Below are 15,783 nucleotides of genomic sequence, written 5' to 3' on the forward strand. Positions count from 1 at the left end.
GGCGCACCACGTTGAAGAATTTTTATCCTCACTGAAATCCATTTTAACTCAGCAGAGAAAAGAAATTCGCAAACATCTATTTGGCAGCTTTTTTTTTTTTAAATAAAGATTTATTTATTTATTTTGGTAGGGGGCTGGTGGGCAGAGAGGAGAGAACGACTCAAGCAAATGTCCTCCTGAGCGTGAAGCTCTCTACTCGGGTCTCGATCCTACAATCCTGAGATCAATACCTGAGCTGAAATCAAGAGTCAGGCCCTTAACAGACTGAGCCACACAGGAGCCTCTTGTTTAAAATAGTCTTTAAACCACCTGCTCATTTAAGAAAAATTAAACGCCATGTTAAAACATACACCAGAGGGGTCCCTGGGTGGCTCAGTGGGTTAAAGCCTCTGCCTTCAGCTCAGGTCATGATCCCAGGGTCCTGGGATCGAGCCCCGCATCCGGCTCTCTGCTCGGCAGGGAGTCTGCCTTCCCCCTCTCTCTGCCTGCCTCTCTGCTACTTGTGATTTCTGTCTGTCAAATAAATAAATAAAATCTTAAAAAAATAAAAATAAAAAATAAAACATACACCAGGGGAGTGGAAATATAATCTCCTGTCTCCCTCCTTTGAAGGAATCCACTGTCAAGAGTCTGCTTTGTTCTCTCGCTCTGTGTTCTGTGTCTCCAGTAAAGAAAGCACACAGGAGTCTCCCCAGTACCTCAGATGTATCCCTTACATCAGAAAACCCTGGAGCGTATTATTATTTTTTTATTTTTTTTAAAAATATTTTATTTATTTATTTGACAGACAGAGATCACAAGTAGGCAGAGAAGCAGGCAGAGAGGAGGAAGCAGGCTCCCTGCTGAGCAGAGAACCCCATGTGGGACTTGATCCCAGGACCCTGAGATCATGACCTGAGCCGAAGGCAGCGGCTTAACCCACTGAGCCACCCAGGCGCCCCTGGAGCGTATTATTAAAAAGGCAGAACTCCGAGTTCCACCCTGCAAGGATCTTGACCCCAGAGATCAGTAGATAGTCCCAAATCTGCCTTTTCCCCCAGGCACGCACTTGGGGATGATTTTTACTGTCTCCATGGTTGAGAACACCAGGGTAGTAATTAAGAACAGGGTCTAGCCACTCGTGAACAGTGAGACCCAGTGTGTACGAGTTAACCCAGCTGAGCCTTCGCTTACTTACCTGTCAAGCTGGGATAAAACCAGCATCTGCAGGTGCCCGAGTGGCTCAGTCCATTAAGCATCTGCTTTTGGCTGCAGCCATGAACCCGGGCTCCCAGCATCTGACTCCTGGGGTCAGGCTTCCTGCTCAGCAGGAAGGAGTCTGCTTCTCCCTCTGCCCCTCCCTGCTCTCATGCTCTCTCTCTCTCACTCTCTCTCTCTCAAATAAATCAATAAAATCCTTTAAAAAATAGCATCTGCAGGGCACCTGGGTGGCTAACAGGGTTAAAGCCTCTGCTTTCAGCTCAGGTCATGATCCCAGGGTCTTGGGATCAAGCCCCTGCATAGGGCTCTCTGCTCAGCAGGGAGTCAGCTTCCTCCTCTCTCTCTGCCTGCCTCTCTGCCTGCTTGTGGTCTCTATCTGTCAAATAAATAAATAAAATCTTAAAAAAAAATAGCATCTGCATCATCACAAAGGTTTCTTTCTCTTTCTGGAGTTATTTTAAAGATTCAGTATGGGGGCAGCTAGATAGCTCCAGCGGTTAAGCCTCCGAATCTTGGTTTGGGCTTAGGTCATGAGCTCAGAGTCATGGGATTGAATCCCGCATTGGGCTCCCCGATCAGCAGAGTCTGCTTGTCCCTCTCCCTCTGCCCCTGCCCTGCTCACGCGCGTGTGCAAACACACACAGCCTCTCTGTCAGATGAATAAAATCTTTAAGAAAAATTAAAAACTAAAGATTAGGTATGTTAAAGCACGGGAAGCAGGATGTATGGCACACGGAAGCACTGGCCACATGGGACAATGAGAGCTGATGCACCCGGCCGTTAACGTGGGCACCGCGCTCTTTACAAAGCTGAGTACTTGTAAAGCTGGAATCCTTCCCTCCCTGTGGAGAACTGAAGCATCACTCCAACTTCGCATCTGACTGCTGTGAATGACGCGGGAGGAGGAAGAAAATGGTGATGCAGAGGATGGAAGGAACCATCGTCCTGATGAGGAGCGGACATGGCCTTGGCCAGGAGCAGGGACGGTCCCACCCCGCGGGGGAAGGGTGCACCACGACGCATAGACGGGCCGATGGGAGTGAATGTTCTCTTCTGATGGCTCTGCCACTCAAGTTGGAAAGCTGACGTTGTGAGAGAAGAAGATGGGACGTTGTGATTTACGGCGGAGGGAAAGCCAAGGGGCTGAGGAAGTGCATCCGACTCCGAGGTGGCCCCAGGGATGCCCTTGAGACTCCTGGTCCCGGAGTCTCGCTGAGACTGCTCGGCATAGTGAAGGAGACGGAGACTCGGCTGGGGTAGGTGACGTGCCCAAGGTCTCACAGCTCGTGAGCCATGCTCAGCGGCTCTGACGCAGGCAGGGAACAGGCATGGAAGGGGATGGAACCAGGGCTGGGGTTGTGCTGCGGGGCGATGATGGAGGAAGGCGAGCGTCCGTGTGAAGGAGTGAGTGTGAGGATGGACCGTGGGGTGACAGCTGAAGCGGGACGGTAGAGAACAGTGAAAGACAGAAGGACCAAAGGACTGGGTGAGAGCCTAAGGACTGTTGGGGTCAAGACACGATAGGGGACTGAGTTGATAGGAGAGATAGGAGGAGGTAACTGGAGAGTGAAGTGGAGCTCAGGCTGTTAGCAGTTGCAGGAGAGGGTAACTGAGGTCAGGCGGAGGACCGGATCCTTGTGAGAGACAGGAAGCTGGGGACCTGAGAAGCCAGGCATTCCTGATGCTTTTGGGATCCTGGACACATCCCTTAAGCCACTTCTGCTTCCAGCAGTAGCCACGGTGAGAGCATCCTGCCTCCTCCCCCCCCAGCTCCCCACCGGAAGAGGACACCACTCTTCTCTGCTTTCACTTCACAGTCTTCTCCACGCCCCCAGGAGCCTGCTGGGTTCACAGGCAAATGTACCAAGGAGGGGGAAGATCACACTTCAAGGAGAGGCCCTCAGCCAGGAGGGTCAGAAGCCAGTGAGTCAGTGACCCAGACGCCGGTCAGATTTGTTTGTAGATGTTTGGTAGATAATGTCAGGAGGCACTAAGGATGCCTCCCAGAGGTCTCAGCGGACTCGAGTCTCCCACGTTCATGGTAGTGACCTTCATGCCACACCTCTGCAGAAGCCTTTCTGTCTTCCCTATCTTACTCTCCTTGCTCCCTAGTTCGCGACGACCGGATTATCTACCAAATACACCACTGACGTGTCAAGTCCTTGTTTCAGGGGAAAGCTTACGAAAACACCAGAGTATTAATAATCTTCTATGTTAATAATGACATCACTAAGAATTATGACAGAAGTCACGTTGGAGAGAATGATAGAGTGTCAGGGCTTAAACTGGTTAAGGACTGAGCGAGTATGACGTAGGAGGTTGATACGTCAGATGGCGACAAGGAGGGTTAATGGATGGACAGCCCACTGACACCCGACTCAAAACTGAGTGCTTCTAGGAAAGAGGGGAGAGGAGGATTTGGAAATGGCAGTGGGAAGCAAAGACCAGCACACAAGCTCCAGGCCTGTGGCACTTCGACCAGCTTGTGAGAGAAATGCAGGAGAAGCCGTGACGTCAGGGCCAAAGCAAGCTTCACCAAGAATAAGAAAGGAAAGAGAAGAGTTTGAGGATACAGAGGGTTTTACTGCCTGTCCAGAGGCTTGGCTGTTGGGGAAACGGGAGATGGAATCAGATGGGGAAGTGCCCAGGGGTCAACTACGTGTTGGGACTTCTTGTGGACACAGGCCTAACAAGGCTAAAGGCATAATGAGATTGGCTTTGATAGTGTAAGAGCAGGTACGCGGGGGGAGGGGGTGTCAGGCAGTAGGGCTGGGTGGGGATCTTGCCAGAAACACAGAGTTCTAGCGTCCCTTCTTCTTGGTTACAGTTGAAAGTGTGGAAGCTGGGGAAGGGTGCTCCTACTCCATTCAAGTCCAGAGGAATCTTGGGAATTCCCTCCCTCTCTCTTTTAAGATTTTTTTTTTTTGTCAGAGAGAGAGAGGGAGAGAGAGCGAGCACAGGCAGACAGAATGGCAGGCAGAGGCAGAGGGAGAAGCAGGCTCCCTGCCGAGCAAGGAGCCCGATGTGGGACTTGATCCCAGGAGGCTGGGATCATGACCTGAGCCGAAGGCAGCTGCTTAACCAACTGAGCCACCCAGGCGTCCCTCTTTTAAGATTTTTAAGTAACCTCTATACCCAATGAGGGACTTGAACTCACAAACCCGAGATCTAGAGTTGCACACTACACCAACTGAGCCAGCCAGGCGCCCCAGGAATTCTCTTGATCCTCGTTAGGAGGAGCAGGGAACCTAGGGAGAAAGACAGGCTTAACCGAAGTACTGAGAATTCTGGGGAACACATTTTTTTTTGGAAAATATTCTACTTATTTGTCAGAGAGAATGAGCACAAGCAGGCGGAGTGGCAGGCAGAGGGGGAAGCAGGCTCCCTGCTAAGCAAGGAACCTGTTGTAGGACTCCATCCCAGGACTCTGGGACTGTGACCTGAGTCCAAGGCAGACTCCCAGCTGTCCCTGGGAAACAAATTTTATTTTTTTAATTTTAATTTTTTAAGATTTTATTTATTCATTTGAGAGAGAGGGAGAGTACACAAGCAGGGGAAGGAGCAGAGGGAGAAGCTGACTCCATACTGAGCAGGGAGCCCCTGTGGGACTTGATCCCAGGATCCTGGGATAATGACCTAAGCTGCCGGCAGATGCCCAATCAACTGAGCCACCCAGGCACCCCCCGGGGAACAAATTTTAATAACTAGTTTGAGGCTCGTGTTTTCAAAGCAACTGATGGACTGTCACCTATTCTTTCCAGTTTCTTCATTAACAATTGTTAATCAACACCTGAAGCTTAGGCTTTAACTGTATTTTCTAAACAAAGATGAATTAAATAATATGGGACTTATGATATTTTATTTATATAATGGAAAATAACCCCCAAATCCTGAAAAATAGAAAAAGTATCTAAAGATGAAACATACTGCAAAACAACACTGTGAGGCCCCAGAATTGTCGATTCTTGAAAAACCAATGATTGGGCATATGATTTCTGGAACAAATGGATATTTTAACCAACTTGTTGGGTTGACTAACTTGTATCCTATGAACGTGCTTGGAGTCAAATTATCTTCCATCATATCAGCTAGTCTTGGTGGCTGACACTAGAGTCCAGTCTTCAGATTTGGGATTTAATGCTCCTTCTCGTATGAAGGATGGTTTCACAGAAAAATATCAACAGAAATATGCTCGAGGCACGTTTTGCTTGAACTGTGGGGTTGAATGTTCCCTTCTAGACCGGATTCTTCTTATCTTCTCCGAGGCTACCTCACCAGAGACTCAGACTCTACATCTTCTTTGCTCCCGACCACGTCTGTGGGTCTCTCCTTACTCTCAGGTTACACCCTAACTCTTGACACGTAGGAGAGGACCAGTTAACTTTCGGATGAGTCTAAATTCTCTGACATTTCTGCTGGACTTGCTCATTCCAGCGCCCAAGTCAACCTCATCCTCTTTCCCTTCCTGTCCCACTGAATAGTTCCCCAGCAGGTAGAAACTTGCTTTCTTGGGAAAAGAAGACAAGTCAGAGGTTTTAGATCTGGGCATTCCGGTATGGTCCAGCGACCACTGTTGGATTTGCAGCCTCTGGGATGGGGAGTGATCAAAGCTCCGTCTCACGCGCTCCCCCTAGTGGTACATCAGTTAACTACAGGGGCAGGAGCTGCCCTCTGAGATGACATTGATTTGGGGCGATTTCAAAGAACCTGGAAAACACACACAGACACACACACACACACACACACACACACACACACACACACAGACACGCTAATACTTCTAATACTTGTTTAATTATCTATAATTACACATACAATTATTCACTTTCCCAGTACCATAAAAAACAAGCAACTTTATCTTGCCTAATAAGCGCTAAGTGGAAGAAACAGAAATTAGCAGCTGTTGGCCAATTATAACATTTTTATTCATGCTATCACTTGGAGACCTCCTCTAATTAGAACTTTATTTTAAAATTCTGTAATAGTAATTCTCCTCAAGCTACTATCATTCAAAAGCCTTATCTAATTTATTTTTAAATTCTTTGTTTAGACAGTTTACAAGATAAGGATGAATTATGAAAATAATATCTTAGTAATAGAATTTACAGACTTTCTACGTGAAACTCAATTTCCTAACTGAATTAAACTCGAAGTAAACTGTCAGAGTATTTTTCTGTGCCCCAGGAATCCAGTCATTGGAGCGCAAGGGATATGTCTGCTTTAGTTTGCTTAATAAGCTACTCATAACTTATGAAATTAAAACATCCCAGGCTTCACAAGACTAGGCAACAAAGTCATATCAACATATTTTTTAAGTTTATTTATTTTAGTAATCTCTACACACAACATGGGGCTTGAACTCACAACTCTGAGATCAAGAATCTTGGGCTCCGGGGCGCCTGGGTGGCTCAGTGGATTAAGTCTCTGCCTTTGGCTGGGGTCATGGTCTCAGGATCCTGGGATCGAGCCCCACATAGGGCTCTCTGCTCAGCAGGAGCCTGTTTCCCCTTCTCTCTCTCTGCCTGCTTCTCTGCCTACTTGTGATTTCTGTCTGTCAAATAAATAAATAAAATCTTTAAAAAAAAAAAAAAAAGAATCTTGGGCTCCAATGACTGAGCCAGCCAGGGGCCCCTGTGTCACATCAACATCGAAACTATAGTTTTGCCACTTTGTCCACCAACCTCCGCTTCTCCCCCACCATGTGCTTTACTTTTTCTTTCTTTTTTTTTTTTTTTTAAGATTTTATTTATTTATTTGACAGAGAGAGACACAACGAGAGAGGGGACACAAGCAGGGGGAGTGGGAGAGGGGGAAGCAACCAGGCTTCCTGCCAAGCAGGGAGCCTGATGCACAGTTCGATTCCAGTACCCTGAGATTGTGACCTGAGCTGAAGGCAGACGCTTAATATCCGAGCCACCCATGTGCCCCTGCTTTACTTTTTCCACGCCGGGTTTCTTTTATTTTTTCAGAACACTTTTTTAACATAAGAAATTTCACAAAAGTAGGGGCACTTGGGTGACTGTCGGATAAGCATCTGCCTTCGGCTCCTGGTCCTGGGATCAAGACCTATGTTGTGCTCCCGGCTCTACAGGGAGTCTGCTTCTCCCTCTGCACATCCTCCCACTCATTCTCTCAATCTCCTTCTCAAATAATAAGTAGATAAAATTAAAAAAAAAATTCACAAAAGTAAAAAAATACCACAGTGGAAACCCATATGCCTACAGTATTAGATTCGTATGGCTGCTGTAACAAATTACCCAAATTTAGTTGCTTAAAACCATACAGATTTATTCCTTTCCGTTTCTGGAGGCTGAAAGTCCAAAATCAAGGTGGCAGCAGGGCTGCATTTCTTCTGAAGTTTCCAGGAAGGAATCTGTTCCTTGCCTTTCCTGCCTACTAGCAGCTGCCTGCCTTCTGTGCTGTTGGCTCCCTCCTCTGCCTAGCCAAGACTTCTCTCTCTCTTTGACTCTGCTTGCCTCCACTGGCACATGGCTGTCGTCTTTTTTGGCTTTGACCCTCTTGCCTCCCTCTTACAAAGACTCTTACGATTACATGGGTCTCACCTTCCCAGATCACCTTCCCACTAATCTAGATCTGTAACACCTGTAACATTCCTTTTCACCCTGGAGATCAGAACACGGACATCTTTGGGGGCAGCCTGTTATTTTGTCTTCCGTCCACACCAACGATTCACCATCACTCTTGTCCCACGTGTACTTCCAATCTATTATTTTGAAGCAAATTCCAGATAGCCTGCCATCAGCATCTTAGTATGCGTCTGTAAATGGTAAGGGCTCCATCTAAAAACAAGACAGTAAACCGATATTGCACTAAAAAAAAAAAAATCAACACATCTTGATATCATTATTTAATATTCTTCCTTACTTAATAATTCTTCCTTACTGAATCAACACAACCCAATCAGTTGACGCTCTAGTTTGTAAGCTTCTGAGATGCCCCATCCTGAACTTCCTTCTGTTAGGTCTGTTGTTAAATGAAACGAGATTGAGACAAAGTAAAAGTTATTTAAAGCTTTATTTTATGATAAGTATTAGAAATCAGATTGATCGGCCAGGGGAACGAGACTGAAACAAAGTTAAAGTTCTGCAAAGCTCTATTCTGTGCCAAGCGCTAGAAGTCAGACTGACCGGCCAGGGCCGTCTCCAAGAGAGCAACCACCCCCAGCTTACAGGCTCAAGAATCGACTGACTGACCGGTCAGGGCCGCCTCCGAAGAGAGTGACCCCTCCCCATCTTACAGGCTACCTTTTATAGAGCAAAAGTTTGGCCACACAAGGTGGCTAATGAGATTGTAGTCATGTTAAGGTCACACGCAGGTGGCCAATTGAATTACAATTTACCCTATAGTAGCTGTTTGACCTAATCTATTACTCTGGTCAGAATTGGTGCTCAAGGGGCTCCTGGGTGGCTCAGTGGGTTAGGCCGCTGCCTTTGGCTCAGGTCATGATCTCAGGGTCCTGGGATCAAGCCCCGAATCGGGTTCTCTGCTTGGCAGGGAGCCTGCTTCCTCCTCTCTCTCTGCCTGCCTCTCTGCCTGCTTGTGATCTCTCTCTGTCAAATAAATAAATAAAATCTTAAAAAGAAAAAAAAAAAAAAAGAATTGGTGCTCAAGGTTGGTGCCCAAACGGCGGGGTTTACATTCTTTGGTGGTTAGGGAAAAAGTGTGTGTGTTTCTTACTGATTGGATGTCTCCACCTGGTCCAACTCATCCTTGTATTCTGGGCTCTGTTATTAGGAACTAGCTGACCACATTTTACTGGTTTCCCAGACTTGCTTCTAAGTGAGTTTCTTGGGGGTAGGGGGGGCGGCAGCGTCAGTTTAAATTTTAATGCACAAACAACAAAATGGCTTTTAACCAAGATGGAGTTGCTCTGGCTAAATAGGTCTTTACATCTTCCATGAAAGGCACGTTGTCCCAGCTCTTCTGCCTGCTGGCAATGTTCTGACTGCCTCAGCTATAGGGAACCCCTTCACTCAAGGCCACGCCTCTTCTGGGAGGCTCAGCTCCTACAGCTTCTCAACAAAGAGAATAAAAGTCCGGGCCATCTCCACCTAACTCTGTCTTCAGAGTCAGCTTCCTGGAACATCCGTCCTGGGACAGTGGTCACCGGAAGGAGGGTTCCATAAACAAGCAGCGAAAATGGGGTTTTAGAACTAATAATTTCCTACTATTATGATGAAGACCCCACCCGTCACAGATCATTCCCACTTTGTCTAGTGGTGAATTATTTGATAGAGGTTGGAAGGAAAGCCATTAGCTGTGCACTCTACCAGGTGTCTGAGTAATAGAGATGAACTCTAAGAAGGTTACGGTAGTAACTATGAGCACGAGGGTGTTGGTGGCTGTCGCCAAGTACAAGAAAATGATGATGACAGTCTGAGAGCATAAATTGCCACTTGCGGACTACTGTGAAATTCAGAAGGTGTCCCTGTGAGTTCACACAGAGGCTGTCATCTCCGACAGTGGGAGGGTAGGGGACACCAGCACCAGGCCCGGACTTACTCATCAGAGTAGCCGAGCTCCAGAGAGAGTTCAACGACCTGCAGGGCTGGTCTTCCATGCCAAGGTCAGGGCCCTGATTGAAAAAGAAGGGGGGCCTGACACATGGACTGAGGACATCTTGTCCTCAGCCATGATGACCTAGAATCTTGTCTTGAATCATCAGACTTCTCTGAGACCTCTGAGCCGGACAGCCCACCCCTCACCACTAAGAACCAGCATTTCTCCCTCGGCTTGTTAATAATGCAGAGGTGTTTTTCTTGGTTTGTTTTCACACAAGGCAGCATATGCTTCTCCTCCAGACCTGAACCAGGGTTAGGTCACAATGCAACCCAGTCAGGAGTGTGGGGAGCCAGATAAGGGAGAAAAGAGACTATATCCCAAAAGGAACTGTAAGACTGCACGTAGGGGCGGGCATGGGCTGGGGGTTTGCACAGTCTACTGGCTTCTGGATGTGCTTGAGTAACAGGACACAGGGTTGGATAAGGGAAATTTTACTGATTTGGGAGCCTTTTCACGGGATCTTGGATTTCATGCTCTGGCAAGAACCTGAGGAAATGGTGCCAACTTTCTCTTAGGATGCCCTCCAGAAACGGAGAAGTTATGACACACTAAGAAGTTGGAACGCTAGAACTGCTGGGACTGATCGTAGAAGAAAGGGTTAGAATGCTCAGAGAGCCTGCCCAAGTGAAACTGTAGAATTTGTGAGGGTTGGTGACCATCTGCACACTGAGACACTCTCTCCAAATTAGAGAACAGATGGTTGCATCTTCCCATGAAGAAGAAAGTACAAAGGCTAGTGGACCTCAAGTCCTGAAGAGAACTTGGTCCCCAGCAGAGAATAGTGCTCCCACCCTACTCATGTTTGCAGAAGAGGAAAGGGCTTCATAGTGGGTCCAAACCACAGAGCAAGTGGCCCTACCACTTGGACCATAAATCACCAGACCTTCCACCGTTAGTGGTCAGGAAAGACATTGCAGAGTCTATGGTGAGACCCAGTGGGAGAATCACAAGTAGCCGTTCGGATTCCTGATTAAAGTCATCCCGTCGATAGCAGAGAATTGCGTGCCTTTTTATTTTATCATTATTTTATATATTTTTTAAAAGATTGTATTTATTCATTGGAGAGAGAGAGAGAATCTCAAGCCAACTCCCCACTGAGCACGGAGTGGCACATGGGACACGATCTCACAATCCATGAGATCGTGACCTGAGCCCAAACCACGGGTAGGTTGTAACTGACTGAGCCATGGGTGCTTCTCTGTGTCTTTTTAATTTTTTAAAATATTTATTTATTAGAGAGAGAGAGAGATCACAAGTAGGCAGAGAGGCAGGCAGAGAGCAAGGGGGAAGCAGGCTCCCTGCTGAGCAGAGAGCCTGATTCAGGGCTCCATCCCAGGACCCTGAGATCATGACCTGAGCTAAAGGTAGAGGCTTAACCCACTGAGCCACCCAGGTGCCCCTCCATGCCTTTTCAAAAACAGCTCTGGCATAAAGCTGGGGCACTGGTAGAGGTGAAGAGCCAGACCATGAAGCACCAAGTGTCTACGCGACCACGACTCACCTTCATGAGCTGGATTCCTTCAGATCCGTCAATTACAACAACACTCTTTTATAAGATAGATGTGGCATGTTCTCTTGGGTGTGGTCTTGGGGATCCCCTAGACAGGGACCAACCAGTCACCCATGGCAGGATAATTACATTGAACATTTTCCATCTTGGAAGAGCCAAGATGCTTAACTGACTGAGCCACCCAGGGACCCCAGAAATATGAGTTTTTCTTACTGTCATTTGAACTCATTGATTTAAAAATATTTAATACTCTTTTACTCCACTATTTTTCATTTTGATGCTCATATTGTCCCAGCTTTAGCCTTTCCAGGTTTGCTTCTATGTTCTTTTGGTGTGTCCGTAGTATTCTTGGGTCGCTTCCTTGCCTTCTGGTGTGACAAGATGTACGGGCTCATTGTGTTCAGTTCTGGCCCCACACTGAGAAGCAGCCATTTCACCAAAGAGCCCTGGTGCCTTTTATTTTGAAGGGGAAATAGTATTTAGAGACCACAGTCTGGGTGCTGATTGGCATGGGAGGGGCTTGGAGTAATTGGACTAGTCATTCTGAAACTGTGTTTTAAAACTTCAGTAAATGATTCAGGGTGACTGGCTGGCGTGGTCAGTGCAGCATGTGATTTTTTTTAAAAGATTTTTTTTATTTATTTGAGAGAGAGTGATGGAGAGAGAGAGAGAGAGAGAGCGTGAGCCCAGCGGGGAGAGACAGAGGGAAAGGGACAAGCAGACTCCCCACTTAGCAGGGAGCCCAATGTTGGGCTTGAACCCAGGACCCCAGGATCACCACCCTAGTAGAAGGCAGGCGCTCAACTGACTGAACCACCCAGGCGCCCCTAGAATGCTACTCTCGATCTGGAATTCGTGAGTTCGAGCCCCACGTGGGGTACAGAAAATTACTTAAAATCTTAAGCCAGCGGGGCCTGGCTGGCTCAGTTGGTTAAACATACGACTTTTGATCTCAGCTCAGGTCTTGATCTCAGGGTGGTGAGTTTGAGCCCCATGCTGGACTCTGTGCTGGGCTTGGAGCCTACTTAAAAAACTAAACTAAACTCGGGCACCTGGGTGGCTCAGTGGGTTAAGTCACTGCCTTCGGCTCAGGTCATGGTCTGAGGGTCCTGGGATCTAGTCCCGCATGGGCTTCTCTGCTCAGCAGGGAGCCTGCTTCCCTCTCTCTCTCTCTCTGCCTGCCTCTCTGTCTACTTGTGATCTCTGTCTGTCAAATAAACAAATAAAATCTTTAAAAAAAACCTAAACTTCAACAAAGAAAAGTGTGGCATTAGTTCGACAACAGACAATGAGTGGAACTGAAGTCTGGAAACAGATTCTACACCGATACAGAGAGCCAAACTATAGATAAATAAATCTTTTGTGATAAAGATGTTAATTCAAATGTTTGGAGAAAGGAATGTATGACGTTAGAACAATGGACTATTCAGGAAAAATTCCTATGTCACACCGTACAAATAAATTCTGATATAAAAGTGTAAACATAAACATTGGGGAGGGTATGTGCTATGGTGAGTGCTGTGAAGTGTGTAAACCTGGCGATTCACAGACCTGTACCTCTGGGGCTAAAAATACGTTATATGTTTAAAAATAATTAAAAATTTAGGGGCGCCTGGGTGGCTCAGTGAGTTAAGCCTCTGCCTTCAGCTCGGGTCGTGATCCCGGGGTCCTGGGATCGAGCCCCGCGTCGGGCTCTCTGCTCAGCAGAGAGCCTGCTTCCCTTCCTCTCTCTCTGCCTGTCTCTCTGCCTGCTTGTGATCTCTGTCTGTCAAATAAATAAATAAAATCTTCAAAAAAAATTTTTAAAAAGTGTAAACATAAAAAGCAAAATGTATGAAACTGTTTTAGAATTTGGGGCTAGGGAATTTTATTAATTTTATTAATCAAGACATAAATCCTAGGGGCACCTGGGTGGCTCAGTCAGTTAAGCACCTGCCTTTGGCTCGGGTCATGATCTTGGGGTCCTAGGATCAAGCCCCAGATCAAACCCCCTGCTCAGCAGGGAGTCTGCTTCTCTCTCTCTCTCTGCCTGTGCTTTCTCTGTCAAATACATAAATTTTTTAAAAGAAGACATAAATCCTAGAAGATATGAAGAAAAATAAAAACATTACAACAAAAGAAACATACAAAGGCTATTCCTGGCTGTAAGAAAATAATCTCAACACACAAAACACAGCACTTCTGTCTATATTATAGAAAATGGTCCTTAAAAAAATCTTTAAGAAAAATTCTAATAATCCAATTGAAAATTGAAAAAGGATATTAAGAGAGATTTCACCAAAGAAATACAAATGATCAATAAATTTATGAATGCAACTCAGACTCAGAACAGAAAAATGCAAATTAACAAGAATACTTTTTAAAAAAATAAGTAAAATAAAATGAAAATGTTTGCCCATCATTTGTCAGTATATCAAAATTTTGCCATTATTTGGTATTAATAATGGATCTGAGGAAACAAATGTTCTTATAAACTCTTTTTTGAAAAATCACTGGACTATTCTTTTGAAAGGAAATTGGCAGGATCTACTTAAAATATGTGCAAATTGGGGCACCTGGGTGGCTCAGTGGGTTAAGCCTCTGCCTTCGGCTCAGATCATGGTCTCAGGGTGCTGGGATTGAGCCCCAAATCGGGGTCTCTGCTCAGCAGGGAACCTACTTCCCCTCTCTCTCAGCCTGCCTCTCTGCCTATTTGTGTTCCCTGCCAAATAAGTAAATAAAATCTTTAAAAAAATATATGTGCAATGACCTCTGAACCAGCACACTTCTGGGAATATATCAGACAAAATTACTCACACATTTCCCCCCAAAATATGTTCACTAATATGTTTATTGCAACGTTATTTATAGTAGCAAAAAACTGGAAACAATCTAAGCATCTATTATCAAGAGTGGTTCAATAAATCGTATTTCCCACAATATATGACATTCTATGAAGCCGTCAAAATCAGTCTGTATCAAAATGGAAGAGATTTCCAAGACCCTATCATGTGCAAAAAGCAAGTTACAGAGCAAGGTTATAACTGATCTCATTTGTGGGGTTGCTTACCCATCATGTGTGTATTTTATGTACAAATACATAGGAAAAAGACATGAAAGAAATATAAAATTGTGAACAGTGATTGTCTCTTAAGGGGAATGGAGTTGGAGAGGGTAAAAGGAAATTTCACTTTCCACTTTATATCTCTATTGTTAGATTTTTTTCTGTTTTACAACATGGTTGCATTATTACAAAGAGGAAATAGATTAAATATTGTAATAATCATTTTTCAGGTGATGGGTCTAATGGTGATTTTCCTGTCTTCTATTTTTCTTTCCTTTTTAAAAAGATTTTATTAATTTATTTTAGAGAAAGAGAGAAAGCATGAGTGGGGGAGGGGAAGAGGGAGAGGCACAAACAGACTCCTCACAGAGCGCAGAGCTTGACATCCTGAGAGCAGGACCTGAGCTGAAACCAAGAGGTGGACGCTTACCGGACTGAGCCACCTAGGTGCCCCTCTTCTATTTTCTATATTGCCCAAATTTGGTACAGAGAACTAATACTTTTTACACAGTGGAGATTCTTTTATTAAAATAGTGGTACTGGGTGTCTGGCTGCCTCAGTCGGTAGAGCATGCAACTCTTGACCTAAGAGTTGCAGGTTCAAGACTGGGCATAAAGCTAACTATAAAAACAAAAAGGTGATTGGGACGCCTGGGTGGCTCAGTTGGTTAAGCAACTGCCTTCAGCTCAGGTCATGATCCCAGCGTCCTGGGATCGAGTCCCACATCGGGCTCCTTGCTCCGCAGGGAGCCTGCTTCTCCCTCTGACTCTGCCTTCCACTCTGTCTGCCTATGCTTGCTCTCGCTCACTCTCTCTCTGACAAATAAACTAAAAAAAAAAAAAAAAAATCTTTAAAAAAAAAAAAACAAAAAGGTGAATAAGGATACTTCCTTAAAAACGTGCCAAATGAAGGAAGCCAGTCACGAAAGGTGACATATTATTTGATTCCCTTTATATAAAATGTCCAGTATAGGCAAATAGAGACACAAAGTAGATTCAGTGGTTGTTTAAGACCACTGTGGTGTGGGGCACTAGGTGTGGGGCACCTGGGTGGCTCAGTGGGTTAAAGCCTCTGCCTTCGGCTCAGGTCATGATCCTGGGGTCCTGGGATGGAGCCCCGCATCAGGCTCTCTGCTCAGCAGGGAGCCTGCTTCCTCCTCTCTCTCTCTGCTTGACTCTACTTGTGATCTCTGTATGTCAAATAAATAAATAAAATCTTAAAAAAGAAAAGATGGTAAATTAAAAAAAAAAAGACTCAGGAGGTGTGAGTTGGGACGGGTGTTGATAGCTAAAGGGTGTTGGGTTTCCTTTTTGAGGCGACAAAAATGTTTTAAAATGGATTGTGGTGATGGTTGCACATTTTGGAGTATCTGAAAAACCATCTAATTATACATCTTTAATGGGTGAATTGTGTAGTACGTGAATTCTATGTCAGTAAAGCTATTTCC

The sequence above is a fragment of the Mustela nigripes genome, chromosome 1 (assembly GCF_022355385.1).
Source record: "Mustela nigripes isolate SB6536 chromosome 1, MUSNIG.SB6536, whole genome shotgun sequence".
Taxonomy (NCBI): Eukaryota; Metazoa; Chordata; class Mammalia; order Carnivora; family Mustelidae; genus Mustela; species Mustela nigripes.